Here is a 20,299-nt window from a genome sequence, read left to right as displayed (position 1 = left end):
TTTTAAGGCACATGTATGAAACTTGTCTATAAATGATTTCTGGCTTAATTAGAGTAATTAGAGCCATATTTGATTCTGCCTATTCGGCCTAAAATGCCCTTTAAATACCTATTTTACCTTTTAACTGCCTGAACATGCCTAAAATGACCAAAAATCAATTTCATTTTTGCGGTTTTTTCCCAATTTTCGAATTCTGGGAAGTTTACGGTATTGAAAATGTAAAAGTGGTACCTCAATAAAATTTACAATGCTTTATGATTTTAAAATTTAAGGAGATGTAATTACTGAAATGTACAAAGTGCAGTACAATACAGGAATTACTTTTTCGCTTTTACGGTTGGGACCATGATGTCAGCGGTAAATACTCCGACAATACCTAAGTACCACAAACCATTAGACTGGACTGGCATAAATTACAGAGTTTATCTGTTTGCCTCTGTTCGAAGGGGTGCAGGTATACGCGGTCTAATGTTTTCTGATACTTAGGTATTGTTAGAAGCTTTAACGTTTATAAAATGGTCCTTGCCATAAAAACGAAAATTAAAATCCCGAAGTGAAACAATAAGAGAAACCTTAAGGGTGTCATTTTCTAAAAATTTAAGAAATATAAAATTAACCATCTCCTCTGAAATTTGGTGGGAGACGTAAATATAAGCATTACAAATTTGTCATTTCTCGTTTACTTTATCTCCGTGCAGTGGTCGTGTTTCTTGTGAACCTGTTTAAAGTGAACATAATGCCGAAACAAAAAATTAGTTTACGCGAAAAAATATTACAGTGGACAAGCAAGAAAGATTTATATGAAATAAAATCAACCCGAGAAATGTTTTGTAAAGCTTGTGGTAAACTGGTAAGTTAAGCATAATTAAAAATATGTCATTTTATATTTTTTACTTATTTGAAAATTTTATTTTTTGTAGTTTATATGCGAAAAAAAATGTCACTTGCAACAGCATGAGCAAACGGCCATCCATAAAGAGAACATTATGACACCGCTTCGGCAAACGTTGCTGACACAGAACTTGGAGGAATCGGCAAATAGTACATTCAATATGGAACTTTGTAACGTCTTTTTAGCTGCCAATATACCATGGCACAAACTACAAAATCCTGCGTTTCAGAATTTTCTGACAAAATATTGTGGTAGAAAAATTCCGGATGAGTCTACTTTACGGAAAAATTATTTACCAAAATGCTACAAAGATGTATGAACATACTATCTTTTAATATTTAATTTAAAATTATTTTCACTTTTAGACTATTGACCGCATTCGGAATGAGCTGGATCCTTTTAACATATGGGTTTCAGTTGACGAAACAACAGATGCACTTGGGCGATATGTGGCGAATTGTCTGGTTGGGAAACTTTCAGAAGATGAACCTGGAAAATCTTATCTTTTGGCGTCTAAACAATTAGAAAGAACAAATCATGAGACAATAGCTAGATTCGTAAATCAATCTTTAGGTAAGGGTTTTTCACTTTTTTAAATTTATTTTGATTTAAAATTTCTATGCGTAGAAATCTTGTGGAGTACCAGAGTTGTTGCTGAAAAGTTTCTTTTGTTTGTAACGGATGGAGCACCATATATGATAAAATCTGGTAGACACCTTAAGGTGTTTTATCCAAAAATTGTGCATGTCACATGCTTAGCGCATGCTTTAAATCTAGTGGCTGAAAAAATTCGCTATCAATATGAAGATGTGGATAATTTAATTTCGAACGTGAAAAAAATTTTCGTTAAGGCACCTTTGAGAGTTGAAATGTACAAAGAAAAACTAAAAGAAATGCCACTGCCTCCACAGCCAATTTTAACACGATGGGGAACATGGCTTCAGGCTGCTATGTTTTACAGCGAACACTTTGATTCCATTAAAGAAGTAAGTATATAAAAGATAAGCAAATTAATTGATTGTTAAACTGTTTTTAACTACTCACAGGTTGTCATGTCCTTTGATGGAAGTTCTGCTGTTGCTATTCAAAAAGCACAGTCTATAATGAAGAAACCCGGAATAAAAAACCAATTAATTTATGTTCGCAGTAATTTTAAAATAATCTGCGAAAGTATTACTCAATTGGAAAAAAATGGGTTACCTTTAACCGATTCAATCAAAATTGTTGAAAACGTATTTACCTCCCTAAAAAAATCTCCAGGCCCTGTAGCAGCAGTAGCATTAAAAAAACTTGAAGATGTTACTGAAAAAAATCCTGGATACAAATTTCTTCTAGAATTGGCAAGAATTTTTAGAGGTGAAGATGTGCCGGAACATGACACCAAAATGGAAGAAATTTATTACAAATTTGCGCCCATTACCTCTTGCGAGGTAGAAAGAAGTTTTTCAAAATATCAGTCCATTTTGGTGGATAACCGACAATGTTTTAAAGTAGAAAATTTAGAGCAATATCTTGTATGCAATGTAAATACGTAACAATGTAAATAACTAACAAACTTGTAGTATTGTATATTAATTAATAAAAAATAATTAGTAAATATCTTGTTGTGTGTACCTACTTAAAACTTTAAAAACACATTTTTTAATTTAATTAACCACAACTTTAAGGACCTAGTATGGCTTATTTTCAGTTTTTAAGGGACTATTTGCAGTAGTTTAAGGGACTATTTTAGGCACCTATTTCCGACTTTTTAATTGCCTAAAATCCGGGCCCTAATAATAATATGTTTATTTCCAATAGGAAAATAAGGTAAAAAGAAAAAGATAAGCTTATTTTTCTTTATTATAGTTAAATTGGGATATTTCCAATGATCGGGAGTGCTATGGTCACTATGGCAACCGAATTGTTTTGTTTAAATACATTATTAGAAAATTTGCGCTACTTCCACGTTGTGTTTTTGTCGGTTGATTTACGTGTTAAAAGAGTTAATGTGAAAATACGAGATACTAATTCAAAATGCTGTTCAAATTTTAGCAATTTTTCATAACAAATTTTTTTCTGAAAAATAACTTTTATTTTTTTTTCATAAAAATTTTATTTGCTATGTTTAATGTTTTGTTTGTCGGATATTCTTTGGCAAAGAATAACTTAAATAACACATCAATACAACATGATATAAAAAAAAAATTCTAAGACAATGAATTACTTAATTATATAATAATAAAATTCAAAGTGAGTCGTTTTTTGTGCCGGTCAGTGTACTACACAACTTTTCTTAATAACTTTTTGTCATATTTACCACATAAAAGGCACTTTACTCTACGGAAAAATAGTTTTTTTTTTTGAAAATTTGCAAGGAATACTTGACTTTTCAAAACTAAAATTATGTTTAAAATTAATCTTTAAGCAAACAGGGCTAAACTCCAAAAAATGAAAATTTAAATCGAGATTTTTTTATCTTTTACAAAGTCCTTTCACATATCGGGGGACACAATGAAACTGAAACTGACAGATGACATATGACACATGAAATGTTGTTAATTTAATATCTATGGTTATCAGTATCTTCAAGCTTTATTAATTAAGGTAACTTTAATTACAAAATAAATATTTATTTAGCAAATTACGGTTCAGCTGAATGCTGCAATTTAACAACATCTTGTTGATATGCAAGATAACAAATATTTATTAGATATGGGTGCTTTTCCGCGATAAAAAACATTTTTATCTTTTAATTCTTGTCTGCGGCGCAACAAATTGATATTTTCGTCTAATCCCACATTTATCAGCTTAAATAGAATTGATAATGATTAGATTACATAAAAACAGATTTTTTCAAGAATGTTTTCCCATAACTCCCCACTTAATGTCATGTAGAAGTGGCCTATCTGTATAAATACCTAAAAATTCTGTGGCCTTCGTAATAGTCATTCGAAAAGTTTATCTTTATAACATGGATCACCGTCACCACCAACATGGACACCCGCCCGGTAAGACACCTTAATAAAAAAAATACCTACTCTGACACTATTATCTTATGTAGGTCATCACCCTTGCGGATGTGGACCTCTGCACGGGCCACATTTAGCTCACTGTCAGCATCACCGACCGCCGCCACCGCCGCCTCATCATCATCACGAACCTCATCATGATCATCACGATCATCACCAACCTCATCACGGACCTCATCATGATCACCACCACGATCACCATCACGACCCAAATCCCATCGCGGCCATCGGCGCGGCCATCTTGGATATTGCCAGGAAAAAATAACAGCAAGAGTTGTTATTTTCAACTGATAGAACTGAATTTAAATTTTATTACTGTATTTTTATGAGTATAAATTGAAATACAAATTTAAACTTGTTTTTAATTGAGCGTTGTAAGTTTACCTAATCATATTTTAATCATTTTGAAATGATGAAAATTATGTTCAAATTTGACATTTTAAGGAAGAAGAATCGCTGTGTATATTCGAACTTGACACATCACTGTTTTTGGTGTCTTATGTTGACATGAAAACGTTCTTCTTGACAGATTCTATTCTACTGTGAAATTAAGCAAACAAAGATTTTGCGTAAGACTAAGCTGTCAGCACTGTCAGTCAATCCTTGGATACTGGAACAGATACGATGTCATCAAGAATAAATCGCTGTCATTATACATAAACATAACCCACATATCACCCCCATCCCAGTGGGGGTGATCTGTGACATAACCTAAAAATTAGACACAAGACAGCATTGCAGCAGGATTTGTTTGTAATAAGTAAACGAAAAAAAACTTATCGCTAATTTTAGATTTTATCACCGTTTCATTTGAGCCATTTTCGAGTTGTCCAGTGGCGTAACTTATACTTATACTTATGAACTACATATTTAATTAAAAACAAAAATTTTTGTTTTCAAATTTTATTTCTTAAAGCCGCACAAGAATACATTTAATTAAAAAATAATACATTTTAACTTTGGAATGAACATTTTTAGTGTTATTTTTCTTAACATTGCCAACGATGGCCTCCTTGATGTCTGTGACATTGCTGATTGTAATGGTGGTCATGACGGGGTCCATGTTGTTGATCATGGTGGCCATGGTGTTGGTTGTGTGAAGAAGGCGACGATCCAGAATGCTGGGGGTGAGACAAGTGTGGCATGTCATGAGGTCCACATCTGTGAGGTTGATGGCCTGTGCAAAATAATAAAATGAGTTTTTTCTTCTTAACAAACGAATTATCATACCTAGAGTATGTGTATGTTGGTGATGATATTGACCGTGGTGTTGGTGGTGTGACCAAGGCCATAATCTAGAATGCCGGGAGAGAAACAAGTATGGCATGTCATGAGGTCCACATCTACGTGGTCCATGGCCTGTACAAAATAAACATAATAATAAAATCTATTTTTTTCTTAACAAACGAATTATCATACCTTGAGGATGTCTAGATTGGTGATAACGGTGGTGGTCCATGTTAAGATGAAGAAAGAGGCTGAACTGAATGCGAACGAAAGTCTTCAGATAACAAGATTTGCAGGGTTTGTTATTTATATAGCCGTCACCCTACTAGGAGAGGGGGTGGTTTAAAAGATACTGGAATATTAAACATATAAATATCTTTTATCTTTCGGGAAAACACGAAGATAAGATTTATTTCAACGTAATTTCTATAAAAAAACTTGTGTTATCTTTACGCTTGGAAAGATACAGGGTAGAGTGTCATTTCTAAAAATAACATAATACAAAGAAGCATATATCAAACTTACACGTGTTAGGTACTTTTATTAAGTATTAAAATTGCACTATGTGGCGCAATTTCGTTGTAATTTAAAAAACATTTATTATCTTTTCAGTTATAAAGATACAAGGTTGAAGGTCATTTCAACAAACAAAAGAATACTGAGAAACGTAAGTCAAATAAATCTTGTAACTATACAATGTGGAAACTTTAACTGGAATAAAATTCATAACTTGAACATATTATAGGTGCTTTTTGTAAAAAATCCCGAAACAGGTCGATTTTTGTTTTTCCTTGCTAACATTTTGGAGCATATGGTTTTTGCATATCTCCTCCCGGAAGTGCGCAACCACCCCTAACTTTTTTTTTTCAAATGGAAGGGTACGCCAAGTGGTACCTTGTTTGAACGCTCAAATCGCAAGAAATGCAACGCACTTTTTGTTTCCTGAATATTTTTAAAGCCTACGTACTAAAAAATAAAAACCAATTTTATAAGTTGAATTCTATTTAATGCAATAAATGCTCAAAATGGGCAACGTTTCTTTCTTGGCAAATTGCAAATCGATAGTAACATGCATCCCTGACGTTTCGTAACATTTCCGGTGTGATTTGCCTAATTCCATGTCAAATACATTGCTTACGCTTTACGGTCTTCAATACTGTTCGGTTTTAGGCATGAAATTAGGCATGCATATTACTATCGATTTGCAATTGGCCAAGAAACAAACGGTGTCCATTTTGAATATTTGTTGCATTAATTTTTTTTATTTTTTAGGATGTAGGATTTGAAAATATTCAAGAAACAACTAGAGCGTTGTATTCCTTGCGAAGTGGGCTTTCAAACGAGGTGTCACTTGGCATACCCTTCTATTTGAAAAAAAAAAAAAGTTATGGGTGGTTGCGAGCTTCCGGGAGCAGATATGCAAAAACCATATGCGCCAAAATATGGGCAGGGAAAAACAAAAATCGACCTGTTTCGGGATTTTTTTCAAAAATCGCCTATGTCCAAGTTATGAATTTTATTCGAGTTAAAGTTTCAACACTGTATACAGGGTGATTTGCGAGGAATAATGAGCCCGACGGAATAGAAAATGCAATACATTGCAACAAAAAGCCGGACATCGAAGCGGTAAATGTCCGGGTTTTTCTCCTGATGAATTGCGGGTTGCATTTTCTATTCCGTCGGGCTCATTATTCCTCGTAAATCACCCTGTATATTTTTTTAATAGTATATTGGGATGTACCTAAGATTAGTAAGCGCATTATGGAAGAGTTTGAAAAATCGAGACGAAATCGATCGTATTGTATGTATATCATTGTTAGAAAAATGAGTACATATCAGGAAGATTTTAATTTTTGAAGAAATTGTCAGTATGTGCGGCCTTCACCAGCTAGTCAAGTTACGCTACAGATGTTGTCCTTGACTTTGATTTATTTTTGTAGTTATTATAGGTACTACAACCCAGCAGTATTCAATATGTATGTAATAATTACTGGTAAAATATTTTTTTAATTTTTATATAAAAGACTGACTGATTGAGGTGGAGGCGAGTCCGATTGTAATTGTAAATTATTATTATCGTACGACTGTAGGTTTGATTGTCGAAGTTAACGTGTAGGTACTGAGGAGACCGAGGCCTACATTAATTATCAAATAATGAGTGGATAAGGTCCTCGGCCAAACACCAAGTCTTACTTACGAAAACCAGGCTTAAAGAAAAAAACTCTTAAAAACCCGAAAATTTCAAATAAATAAACCTTCTGAACTTCTAAACATCAATTACTCTTTGTTAAGAACATCTTAAATTATTTATTAATTACATAATTATTTCACCATGTTGCAAAATATGGTGCAATTTCAAAATTGCACAACCACAACAAGAAATTACGCAATTTTTACATGAATGGTGCACTTTAAAAAATTAAATAAAGCATTATTTAAATTGGTATAAGTCCAAATTATATTAACTGATTCTTAGTACGTTGTTGGAATTTAATTTTTAGAAATAACACCAAAATAGCGATTTAAATGAAAGATAATAATTAATAAGAAGTATTGTAGAATTTACGACGCAATAAATCTTATCTTGCTGCTTTCTGAGAAACAAAATTATTTGTATCTTTTATCTCTGCAAATGTATCTTCTCTTCAAAACTGATAACAACATACTTCCAAAAAAGGGCAAAACAAATAAATTTTTAGGACCATTTTTCTCTAACCTCCCTTCTCTTTTTTGTCATGTGACAACGATGCCACTTTATGAATAAAAACCCTCGATGAGATTTGTTAAACCAATCGAAGACTTTTTGCTTTCTCAGTCATCTACAACATGGACCATCACTACTGCTACCACCATCACCATGAAAATTCGCAAGGTATGACAATAATTTTTATATAAAAAATAGAATCTGACTGCAGCTTTTGCAGGATGTCACACTTGGAGACGTCCATTTCCGCGTTCACCACAATTTTGCCACTGCAAACATTTCAATCCGATGCCACAACATCATCAACATCATCACTACAATCACCATGATCATCACCATGGACCCCATCACTACCACCAGTGCCACCACCAACACGACCAAGAACACAGGGCCATCAGCGACAATGCTTGCGAAGATTGTCAATAAAACATTGTTTTCAATTTGACATCTAAATTCAATTTTTTTGTTTTAATTATGTTCTGATGTAATCTTAATATACACATTTTGGACAATTATTTGTTGTATTTATTAAAACTTTACAGTTCAACAATTTCTATTTGTATTTTGTATTTATTTCAAGAATGTTTTCCCACAACTCCCCACCATCCCCAATTAATGTCATGTAGAAGTGGCCTATCTTTATAAATAAAATGGTTTTTTGATTTTTGAACAGCGTTTTGTTGCCATACTTATCCATAATCATTTTGAGTCACCCAATATGTACGAGTATTTTCATTCACAGTTTTCAAACTTTTTTGAGCTCTCCAACTGAAAAACATCTCGTAACATTTGATATACTTTTCTCTCGGCTTCGTAGGTACATAGTAAATTTGAAATCGCTTCTTGGGCTGCTGCTAATATTTCAGGAGAATCTTCGAGCAAAGCTTCATCTAACAGATTCATACTTTTCACAATAATCTTCAAATCAAAAGGTTAAGTAGCATTTTAACCGCAAGGGTAGATATGTGCTACTTTAACAGCAAGGGTAGATGATAGTAGTTTATTTGACGAGTTTGTGTTGCAAGCTTCCGGGAGCAGATATGCAAAAACCATATGCGCCAAAATATGGGCAGGGAAAAACAAAAATCGACCTATTTCGGGACTTTTTTCAAAAATCACCAATGTCCAAGTTATGAATTTTATTTCAGTTAAAGTTTCCACACTGCACTGATTCTTAGTATTTTTTTAATACATAGTATATTGGGATATAAAGTTAGTAAGTGCATTATGGAAGAGTGAAAAATCGAGATGAAGTCGATCATATTGTATGTATATCATTGTTAGAAAAATGAGTAAGTATCAGGAAGATTTTAATTATTGAAGAAATTGTCAGTTTGTGCGGCCTTCACCAGCTAGTCAAGTTACGCTACAGATGTTGTCCTTGATTTTGATTTATTTTTGTACTTATTATAGGTATTACAAACCAGCAGTATTCAGTATGTATGTAATAATCACTGGTAAAATATTTTTTTATCTTTTATATTAAAGACTGACTGATTGAGGTGGAGGCGAGTCCGATTGTAATTGTAAATTATTATCGTACGACTGTAGGTGAGATTGTCGAAGTTAACGTGTAGGTACTGAGGAGACCGAGGCCTACATTACCTAATTATATTATCAAATAATACGTGGATAAGGTCCTCGGCCAAAAACCAAGTCTTACTTACGAAAACCAGGCTTAAAGAAAAAAACTCTTAAAAACCCGAACATTTCAAATAAATAAACCTTCTGAACTTCTAAACATCAATTACTCGTTGTTAAGAACATCTTAAATTATTTATTATACTAAGGACAACGTAACATTTTATTTGGCCCGCCCATTTCATTTTCTTAGTTACCAATCAAATAGGTTGTTAAGACGATCTGATTTACACAGTAAAAATTTCTGACATTCGAATTGTCTTAATGACATTTTATTTTTTAGAACCTAAAACAATAATTGTGGACTTGACAGCAAAATTCTAACCTTAACCTTTTTACGTGGTAAATGTGATGAAAAGTTGTACAGATTGAATCTGGCTTTGATTCTGATTGGTCAATTTTAGTGGGCGGAGCAGATAAAAAGTTATAACGGCAATACTATAATTACATAATATTTCACCATGTTGCAAAATATGGTGCAATTTCAAAATTGCACAAACAAACAAGAAATTACGCAATTTTTACAGTAATGGTGCAATTTAAAAAATTAAATAAATCATTATTTAAATTGGTATAAGTCCAAATTATATTAACTGATTCTTAGTACTATTGGGAGCACGGAATTTCGGGCAGACTTGAAATTTGACTGATATTTAATGTGAAATAGGCTTTAGGTGCTAGACGTATTAATAACCTAATTTTAATATCAACTATTGTCTCATATCATTTTCCAAATTACATTCATCAATTCTGAAAAGCTGCAAGTGCTTAGATGTGATTTTCTGAGAACGAAACCGTCTTTTTTATTAAACTTTGGAAATCAATAACTAAAATGTAAAATAATTCTGCATAATTGTGACAGTTTATTTTGAAGTTCCGTCAAAATTAATTATTATGACATTTATGACAGTAAAGCTTAGACTACATTGGGTTTTTTTAAATGACATGTAAATTGCTGCCCGAAATTCCATGCTCGCCATAGTACGTTGTTGGAATTTAATTTTTAGAAATAACACCAAAATAGCGATTTAAATGAAAGATAATAATTAATAAGTAGTATTGTAGAATTTACGACGCAATAAATCTTATCTTGCTGCTTTCCGAGAAATAAAGTTATTTGTATCTTTTATCTCTGCAAATGTATCTTCTCTTCAAAACTGATAACAACATATTTCCAAATAAGGGCAAAACAAATAAATTTTTAGGACCATTTTTCTCTAACCTCCCTTCTCTTTTTTGTCATGTGACAAAGATGCCACCTTTATGAATAAAAACCCTCGATGAGATTTGTTAAACCATTCGAAGACTTTTTGCTTTCCCATTCATCTATAACATGGACCATCCCTACTGCTACCACCATCACCACGAACATTCGCAAGGTATGACAATAATTTTTATATAAAAAATAGAATCTGACTGTAGCTTTTGCAGGATGTCACACTTGGAGACGTCCATTTCCGTGTTCATCACAATTTTGCCACTGCAAACAGTTCAATCCGATGCCACAACATCATCAACAACATCACCACAATCACCATGATCATCACCATGGACCCCATCACTACCACCAGTACCACCACCAACACGACCAGGAACACAGGGCCATCAGCGACAATGCTTGGGAAGATTGTCAATAAAACATTGATTCTAAATTCAATTTTGTTGTTTTAATTATGTTCTGATGTAATCTTAATATACAAATTTTGGAAAATTATTTTTTGTATTTATTTAAACTTTACAGTTCAACAATTTCCATTTGTATTTTGTATTTATTTGAAGAATGTTTTCCCACAACTCCCCACTTAATGTCATGTAGAAGTGGCCTATCTTTATAAATAAAAATTCTATAGACTCGATAATTGTCATTATGAAATGTCATCCAAATGTCAACTCTACCCCGTTCACATAGTTGCCACATAAACTTTCGTACCTAAACGTTGTTCAAAAATCAAAAAACCATTGTGGTGCAAATGACTTATCTGTCACTGTGATAAGTAATACAGGGTGATTCTGAAATAAGTTTGGAAAGAAAATGTGGAGTATCCTTGACACAAAATAATTCTGCGTAAATGACTTTTGGAGGTGAGATCAAAAGGATGGAAATTACCCTATATTCTTGTATTTCCAACGCCTATGAATAGGGAAAATTTGTCCGAATTTGTTCACTTCATTAGCAACCATTGTTACATCAACTCCACATTAAAGTCGTAGGTGCAAGCAGACTGCTTTGTAAATGTTTCAATGGAAATGATCGAGAGGAGTAAGGTTGCGTTTGTGACTGACGGGCACCTTTGATTATTATTGTTGGTAAACTACCAAGATAATCAGGTAATCACCTTTAACTCAGCAGCGTACTAGCAATTTTGACCAAATTTTCAATCATTTGTATCTGGAAAACGAAAAAACTTATACATATAATAAAATTTTTTTGTCAATGTCTTCTTCTCATCATCACCAATTACCGGTTTTTTTTTCCAAACTTATTTCAGAATCATCCTGTATGTAGGAAATGTCATGACAAATGTGTGGTATTTGCACCACAATGGTTTTTTGATTTTTGAACAGCATTTTGTTGCCATACTTATCCATAATCATTTTGAGTCACCCAATATGTATTTTCATTCACAGTTTTCAAACTTTTTTGAGCTCTCCAACTGAAAAACATCTCGTAACATTTGATATACTTTTCTCTCGGCTTCGTAGGTACATAGTAAATTTGAAGTCGCTTCTTGGGCTGCTGCTAATATTTCAGGAGAATCTTCGGGCAAAGCTTCATTTAACAGATTCATACTTTTCACAATAATCTTCAAATCAAAAGGTTAAGTAGCAAGGGTTGATATGTGCTACTTTAACAGCAAGGGTAGATAAAGTAATTTATTTTTGTTAGGGTAATAAAAAAAAATACGATATCATTAAGAATAAATCGCTGTCATTGTAAAGAGCGATCAAATTAATTTGTAATCGAGTTAACCATGAATCCGAAATCGTATGTCGTTACTTGAACACTTGAACTTCACGCTCCAATAAACACAGTTTGAAACAGGTTAGATCACAACATATCAATCGGGAAGACATACGGATTCAAATCCATGGATGACTCGATTACAAATTAATTTGATCGCGCTCAATACATAAACATAACCCACAGATCAACCTCATCCCAGTGGGGGTGATCTGTGACATAACCTAAAAATTAGACACAAGACAGCATTGCAGCCGGATTTGTTTGTAATAACTAATAAGTAAGAGAAAAAATCTTATCGCTAATTTTATATTTTATCACCGTTTCATTTGAACCATTTTCGAATTGTCCAGTGGCGTAACTTATACTTATTATAACGGCGACTATTAAAATTTTCACTTGGAGTTGGCTTTGAACGAGTTTTTATTTTTTCTGTTACTTTAGACACACGCAAGAACGAACGACAAATGTCAGTCAGTACAATTGAAACATAGTTTTGAAATGTCAACTTGTTACTACAGGTCGACCAGAACAGCTTGGTTAGTGACGCAGTGGACTGAAATCCCTCCCACTAGCGGAGCGCACTTGTCTGTTGGGTCTGGAAGTGTTTAGATCGTGTACAAACGGGCGAAAACCAGCGCTTCAAGCTTCAAGTGAACAGCATGTCCGGGCTGTTTTGAGCAGATTTGCTTCGTTGACTGTACCGTACCTACAACCATAGCTATATCCTTGTCTTACAGAGACTCGCTCGTTTCCTCTTGTGCGCATCTTACTCGCCAAGCTATTCTGGTCAAGCTGTATCTAAGGTGCAACGGAAAACAAAGAATGATCCATAGCCAACCCTAAGTGAAAATTTTAATAGTCACCCGTTATGCATAGGTACCAATTATTATTTAATTAAAAACAAAAATTTTTGTTTTAAAATAATTTTATTTCTTAAAGCCGCACAAGAATACATTTAATTAAAAATAATACATTTTAATTTTGGAATGAACATTTTTAGCGTTATTTTTCTTAACATTGCCAACGATGGCCTCCTTGATGTCTGTGACATTGCTGATTGTAATGGTGGTCATGACGGGGACCATGTTGTTGATCATGGTGGCCATGGTGTTGGTTGTGTGAAGAAGGCGACGATCCAGAATGCTGGGAGTGAGATAAGTGTGGCATGTCATGAGGTCCACATCTGTGAGGTTGATGGCCTGTGCAAAATAATAAAATGAGTTTTTTCTTCTTAACAAACGAATTATCATACCTAGAGTATGTTTATGTTGGTGATGATATTGACCGTGGTGTTGGTGGTGTGACCAAGGCCATAATCTAGAATGCCGGGAGAGAAACAAGTGTGGCATGTCATGAGGTCCACATCTACGTGGTGCATGGCCTGTACAAAAAAAAAAACATAATAATAAAATCTATTTTTTTCTTAACAAACGAATTATCATACCTTGAGGATGTCTAGATTGGTGATAACGGTGGTGGTCCATGTTAAAATGAAGAAAGAGGCGGAACTGAATGCGAACGAAAGTCTTCAGATAACAAGATTTGCAGGGTTTGTTATTTATATAGTCGCCACCCTACTAGGAAAGGGGGGGGGGGGTGGTGGTTTAAAAGATACTGGTAGATTAAACATATAAATATCTTTTATCTTTCGGGAAAACACGAAGATAAGATTTATTTCAACGTAATTTCTATAAAAAAACTTGTATTATCTTTACACTTGGAAAGATACAGTGTAGAGTGTCATATCTAAAAATAACATAATACAAAGAAGCATATATCAAACTTACACGTGTAAATAATATTGCACTATGTGGCGCAATTTCGTCGTAATTTCCATAAAAAACATTTATTATCTTTCCAGTTATAAAGATACAAGGTTGAAGGTCATTTCAACAAACAAAAGAATACTGAGAAACGTAAATCAAATAAATCTGGTAAATATACAGTGTGGAAACTTTAACTGGAATAAAATTCATAACTTGGACATATTATAGGTGCTTTTTGTAAAAAATCCCAAAACAGGTCGATTTTTGTTTTCCCTTGTTCACATTTTGGAGCATATGGTTTTTGCATATCTCCTCCCAGAAGTGCGCAACTACCCCTAACTTTTTTTTCCAAATGGAAGGGTACGCCAAATGACACCTTGTTTGAACGCTCACTTCGCAAGGAATGCAACGCACTATTGTTTCCTGAATATTTTTAAAGCCTACGTGCTAAAAAATAAAAACCATTTTATAAGTTGAATTCTATTTAATGCTCAAAATGGGAAATGTTTCTTTCTTGGCAAATTGCAAATCGATAGTAACATGCATCCCTTACGTTTCGTAACATTTCCGGTGTGATTTGCCTAATTCCAAACGGTGTCCATTTTGAACATTTGTTGCATTATTTTTTTTATTTTTGAGGGCGTAGGATTTGAAAATATTCAGGAAACAACTAGTGTGTTGTATTCTTTGCGAAGTGGGCTTTCAAACGAGGTGTCACTTGGCATACCCTTCCATAAAAAAAAAGTTAGGGGTGGTTGCGAGCTTCCGGGAGCAGATATGCAAAAACCATATGCGCCAAAATATGGGCAGGGAAAAACAAAAATCAACTTGTTTCGGGATTTTTTTCAAAAATCACCTATGTCTAAGTTATGAATTTTATTCCAGTTAAAGTTTCCACACTATACAGGTGTCCCAGAATTGCGAAAAAGCTCCATGACTTGTTTGTTATTAAAGATATCAACTTTTTCTTTTTTCTAGATGATAGCCACGCTTCTACTGTTTTGTTGGTTGATTCATCTTTATGGAATGACCATATTGTGTGATTATCTTTTGTTAGGCCTACTAGATTTTTGTATTGTCTTTTTAACGGAAAAATTGCACCAAATTTAGCGATTTTAGGATAGCACCCTAGATTTTCAGATTCGACTATACAAACCTTATATTGTTCAAAAGCTTGTCAAAAAAGCTTTCGACCAATGCAATAATAAATACGGGGTGCCATTTGAAAAAAATGAGTTTTTGACATTTTTAATTCGTTATGTTTAAAAAATCGCAGTAGGCATATGCGACTAAGCAGGTTGTTGAGCTCAGCAGATGCAGCAAACATTCAGAAATTAAACAGCGTCAATCATTTTAATTTATGTGCAACGATTTGGAAGGTACGAATTTTCGAAGGGACCCCTGCATTTCGAAATTCTGGTAAAAAAAGCGCCACTGATTAAAAACGATGGCAGATAAGTAAAAACGACCTGTATACATTTGATTCATAATTTAGCATAGAGTTCAAAAATAAAATCAAACTGGGTAGTTTCCATTTAAAAAACCTAACTTTAGTGTTTTTATAATATTGGGACACTCTGTATATATACCGCAATATTTTCCGAATATGCAGTAGAAGCGTAGCTATCATCTAGAAAAAAGAAAAAGTTGATATCTTTATTAACAAACAAGTTATGGAGCTTTTTCGCAACTCTGGGACACCCTGTATATTTTTTTAATAGTATATTGGGATATAAGATTAGTAAGTGCATTATGGAAGAGTTTGAAAAATCGAGACGAAGTCGATCATATTGTAAGTGTATCATTGTTAGAAAAATGAGTATCAGGAAGATTTTAATTATTGAAAACCAGCAGTATTCAGTTTGTTGTACGTATATAATAATTACTGGTAAAATATTTTTTTATCTTTTATATAAAAGACTGACTGATTGAGGTGGAGGCGAGTCCGATTGTAAATTATTATCGTACGACTGTAGGTGAGATTGTCGAAGTTAACGTATACTGAGGAGACCAAAACCTACATTAATTATCAAATAATGAGAGGTCCTCGGCCAAAAACCAAGTCTTACTTACGAAAACCAGGCTTAAAGAAAAAAACTCTTAAAAACCCCAAAATTTCAAATAAATAAACCTTCTGAACTTCTAAACATCAATTACTCGTTGTTAAGAACACCTTAAATTATTTATTAATTACATAATATTTCACCATGTTGCAAAATATGGTGTAACTTCAAAATTGCACAAACAAACAAGAAATTGCGCAATTTTTACAGTAATGGTGCAATTTAAAAATTAAATAAATCATTACATATTTAAAACATCAAAATAGCGATTTAAATGAAAGATAATAATTAATAAGAAGTATTGTAGAATTTACAACGCAATAAACGTTATCTTGCTGCTTTCCGAGAAATAAAATTATTTGTATCTTTTATCTCTGCAAATGTAAGTATCTTCTCTCCAAAACTGATAACAACATAACTTCCAGAAAAGGGCAAAACAAATAGATTTTTAGGACCATTTTTCTCTAACCTCCCTTCTCTTTTTTGTCATGTGACAAATATGCCACCTTTATGAATAAAAACCCTCGATGAGATTTGTTAAATCATTCGAAGACTTTTTGCTTTCCGATTCATCTACAACATGGACCATCCCTACTGCTACCACCATCACCACGAAAATTCTCAAGGTATGATAATATTTTTTATATAAAAAATAGAATCTGACTGCAGCTTTTGCAGGATGTCACACTTGGAGACGTCCATTTCCGCGTTCACCACAATTTTGCCACTGCAAACATTTCAATCCGATGCCACAACATCATCAACATCATCACTACAATCACCATGATCATCACCATGGACCCCATCACTACCACCAGTGCCACCACCAACACGACCAGGAACACAGGGCCATCAGCGATAATGCTTGGGAAGATTGTCAATAAAACATTGATTTCAATTTGACATCTAAATTCAATTTTGTTGTTTTAATTATGTTCTGATGTAATCTTAATATACAAATTTTGGAAAATTATTTTTTGTATTTATTTAAACTTTACAGTTCAACAATTTCCATTTGTATTTTGTATTTATTTGAAGAATGTTTTCCCACAACTCCCCACTTAATGTCATGTAGAAGTGGCCTATCTTTATAAATAAAAATTCTATGGACTCGATAATTGTCATTATAAAATGTCATCCAAATGTCAACTCTACCCCGTTCAAAACCGTATACGATTAGTAATGATTTAATGTTAAAAAATGTTAAAGTGTTTTAATAATAAAATACAAATGTTATAGAAAAAAATAAAATATTATACACAACGATAAAATTTAAGTATCTTTTCGAGCGTAAATAAAAAACACTTTCGAAGATAAAATACAATTTTATCGTCTTGTATAATAATTAACTATTTCATCCAAACCTTTCCATTGAGTACAAAGAAAAGTGAAAGATTACTAACTCGTGAAAATGTAATCCACTCGCTATCGCTCGTGAATCACACGTTTTTCACTCGCTAGTAAACCTTCACTTTTCTTTACTTGTAAAACAATCTACTATTAATTGAGCCGTGTAAGTTTCTTCATCTCTATCTTCTTGAAATGAACAGAATATGTTTTTACATTTCAAAATTGATATCGCTCTGTATATTCGAAGTTTACGCAAAACTGTCTTGGATGTGTTATATTGACACGAAAATGTTCTTTTTGACAGATTCTACTGTGAAATCAAGTAAAGGCAGATTTTGTATGATGATGTGAACTAGTTGAGACATCACGATCAAAAACCTCAGCTTACTGAATTTTTATTCATATGCTGGAAGCTTCGTGTTCAACCACCACTCCTAAAACCTTTAAAATAACTGTTTTCATAGTATAATTTTTCGGAATCAAAACTGTAGCATTTTTGAGAGACAATGAGCCTCGTTAACAAATGATGCTGTATAATATAGCATGAACTAAGCGCAGATATCAATATTCCAGCAAACGTGAGTATTGCACTTCACTCCGTTTTAAAATCTAAAGTGATTCATTATACTTAAATTTTTGAAAATTGGAAACCTTACATAATTTAACATGAGTCATTGGTACTTAATAACAAAAACGTTTCCGGCTCAAATGCGTCAATGTGACCCCACAGAGTCGTCAGAGTATTCTTGGCATCTTATCTAGGTACTTGAGTTCTTATCATATCACGTTTTGGAAAAATAATAAAAACATTGTAAAGATAACATTATTTATTGGAAAAAATAAGTCGCCATTTTGAGCTTTCGGCCTCACCCCATGAGATCCCATGTGGTTACATAACCACTACCTGTCAAAACAATGTATTTTATTTTTTTATTTAATGATGTTAAAGTAGATCAACCAGAATGATAAAAAAGAAACGATTGGCAGATTATGATCACGGAGTGAATCATCATTTTTGTTCCCTCTCTCTTAAAATATTGACGTCACAATAGAAGCCCCCACCTGAGTTTTACAACAATTTCATATACATATACCTACATCTAGATCTATATTGACAAAAGAATCGCATCGTCTCATATTAGTTGAGATAATGGGTCACCACCACGGGCACCACCACGGACACCACCACGGACACCACCACGGTCACCACGGCTGTCAAGATCACCATGGATGTCACGGTCACCACCATCATCCCCATGGACTTATTCCTCGGCTAATAGAACGCATGGCGGACCGTGCCCACGAACGTCATGTTGAACGGTACTATGGTCCACCTCCACCATCTGCCCCAGCATACGGTAAGTTCACCACTTTTCATTTTACCACTTTTCATTTTACCTACATTTGTTAAACATATTGTATCTCAGATCATATATTTTTTGACAAAAGTATTTATTTTGTAGGTGTTGTCTACCCAGCTGGACCGCCCCCGCCTCCTTATCACGGCGGCTGTCGTCACCATCCAGGACATCACTGTCACTGTTGCCACTAGATCTTAACATTCTTGAGGACACTGTGGACTTAACCAATCGAAAAAATATATATTGGCATTAATTTATTTATTTTTTATAAAACCTTAAACACAAAAATAAAAAAATGCGCGAGTTAGCTATCTAATTATAGTTAGATTTGCATTCTGATTACAAATAAATTGTTAAACTAATATCTATCATTGCAAATACACCGATGTCATTTATTGTCCCGCTGGCGCCAAAAATTTTAATTTAAATTTCCGAATACACTTGTGGCTAATGGTAATAATAAATAAAATAATGAAGAACTAGTGATGGGAATGACTAATTATTTAGTAAAAATGGAATAATAAATAAAAAACAATAAAATGTTTACAGTTTTTTTACGGCAGGGGTTCCAAATGATAATTAACCAAGGCCAACTGAATTTCAACTTTTTTTTGCTAGTTAAACAATGTAATACTTCAAGTTGGCGGCATTCATAGTTTGACATTAAAGGTGACAAATGTGCTTTTCCCCGATAAAAAAAGATTTGCGTCTTTCATTTCTTCTCCAGGCCCAAAATAATTATGTATTGATTTGGGGTAACGTTTTCACTGATAACAGTGATAACGATTAGATTACGTAAAAAGAGATCGATTTGAACAATACCTTCCCCCTTCTCGTTATGTCGTTATGTTAAGTGGCTTAAATAAATATCTGTATAAATATCTGACACCGTGAAGTGTGTAACACTCATTCCTAAAGTTTTGACTTATACGTTCATCTTTTCAACATGGATCACCATCACCACCACCATGGACATCACCCAGGTATGACAACTTAATGAAAAAAAAAAAATAACTCTGACATTTGCTTAATGAAGGACATCACCCTTGTGGATGTGGACCTTTGCACTTGCCGCACTTAGGTCACTGTCAACATCACCGACCGCCACCACCGCCACCCCATCATCATCACGAGCACCATGACCATCATCACGGACATCATCATGATCAGCACCACGGTCACCATCATGACCAACATCATCACGGCCATCACGGACATTGTTAAAGAAGATGACAATACAAATTCTTTTCAAATTTAATTGTATTTATACATATTTAGTTGGAAATACAACTTTATAAGCAAAATTTTTTTATTAATCT

At 33.5% G+C, this 20,299-nt stretch overlaps 7 long non-coding RNA genes across 7 annotated transcripts; 5 read left to right on the top strand and 2 right to left on the bottom strand.

Annotated features, from left to right (window-relative positions):
- The first annotated feature begins 3,181 nt into the window (after positions 1-3,181).
- On the top strand, positions 3,182-4,257 carry LOC138139047 (uncharacterized). The gene is made up of 2 exons (XR_011162192.1): positions 3,182-3,882; positions 3,936-4,257. It is a non-coding gene; the product is annotated as an uncharacterized lncRNA (long non-coding RNA).
- Positions 4,258-4,790: 533 nt separating this feature from the next.
- On the bottom strand, positions 4,791-5,500 carry LOC138139048 (uncharacterized). The gene is made up of 3 exons (XR_011162193.1): positions 5,323-5,500; positions 5,134-5,262; positions 4,791-5,080 (listed from the first exon to the last, which is right to left on the bottom strand). It is a non-coding gene; the product is annotated as an uncharacterized lncRNA (long non-coding RNA).
- A 2,340-nt stretch (positions 5,501-7,840) lies between these two features.
- Positions 7,841-8,349, top strand: LOC138138916 (uncharacterized). Its single transcript, XR_011162151.1, has 2 exons — positions 7,841-8,002; positions 8,055-8,349. It is a non-coding gene; the product is annotated as an uncharacterized lncRNA (long non-coding RNA).
- A 1,929-nt stretch (positions 8,350-10,278) lies between these two features.
- On the top strand, positions 10,279-11,186 carry LOC138138992 (uncharacterized). The gene is made up of 2 exons (XR_011162177.1): positions 10,279-10,854; positions 10,907-11,186. It is a non-coding gene; the product is annotated as an uncharacterized lncRNA (long non-coding RNA).
- Positions 11,187-13,355: 2,169 nt separating this feature from the next.
- LOC138137949 (uncharacterized) lies at positions 13,356-14,021 on the bottom strand. Its single transcript, XR_011161928.1, has 3 exons — positions 13,885-14,021; positions 13,693-13,821; positions 13,356-13,639 (listed from the first exon to the last, which is right to left on the bottom strand). It is a non-coding gene; the product is annotated as an uncharacterized lncRNA (long non-coding RNA).
- Positions 14,022-16,680: 2,659 nt separating this feature from the next.
- LOC138137947 (uncharacterized) lies at positions 16,681-17,242 on the top strand. Its single transcript, XR_011161926.1, has 2 exons — positions 16,681-16,895; positions 16,948-17,242. It is a non-coding gene; the product is annotated as an uncharacterized lncRNA (long non-coding RNA).
- Positions 17,243-18,836: 1,594 nt separating this feature from the next.
- LOC138137946 (uncharacterized) lies at positions 18,837-20,284 on the top strand. The gene is made up of 3 exons (XR_011161925.1): positions 18,837-18,977; positions 19,083-19,963; positions 20,017-20,284. It is a non-coding gene; the product is annotated as an uncharacterized lncRNA (long non-coding RNA).
- The last annotated feature ends 15 nt before the right edge of the window (positions 20,285-20,299 follow it).

The sequence above is a fragment of the Tenebrio molitor genome, chromosome 9 (assembly GCF_963966145.1).
Source record: "Tenebrio molitor chromosome 9, icTenMoli1.1, whole genome shotgun sequence".
NCBI classification, from domain to species: Eukaryota; Metazoa; Arthropoda; class Insecta; order Coleoptera; family Tenebrionidae; genus Tenebrio; species Tenebrio molitor.
The sequence above is the reverse complement of the archived record's forward strand: the minus strand, read 5'-3'. Positions and strand labels throughout refer to the sequence as shown.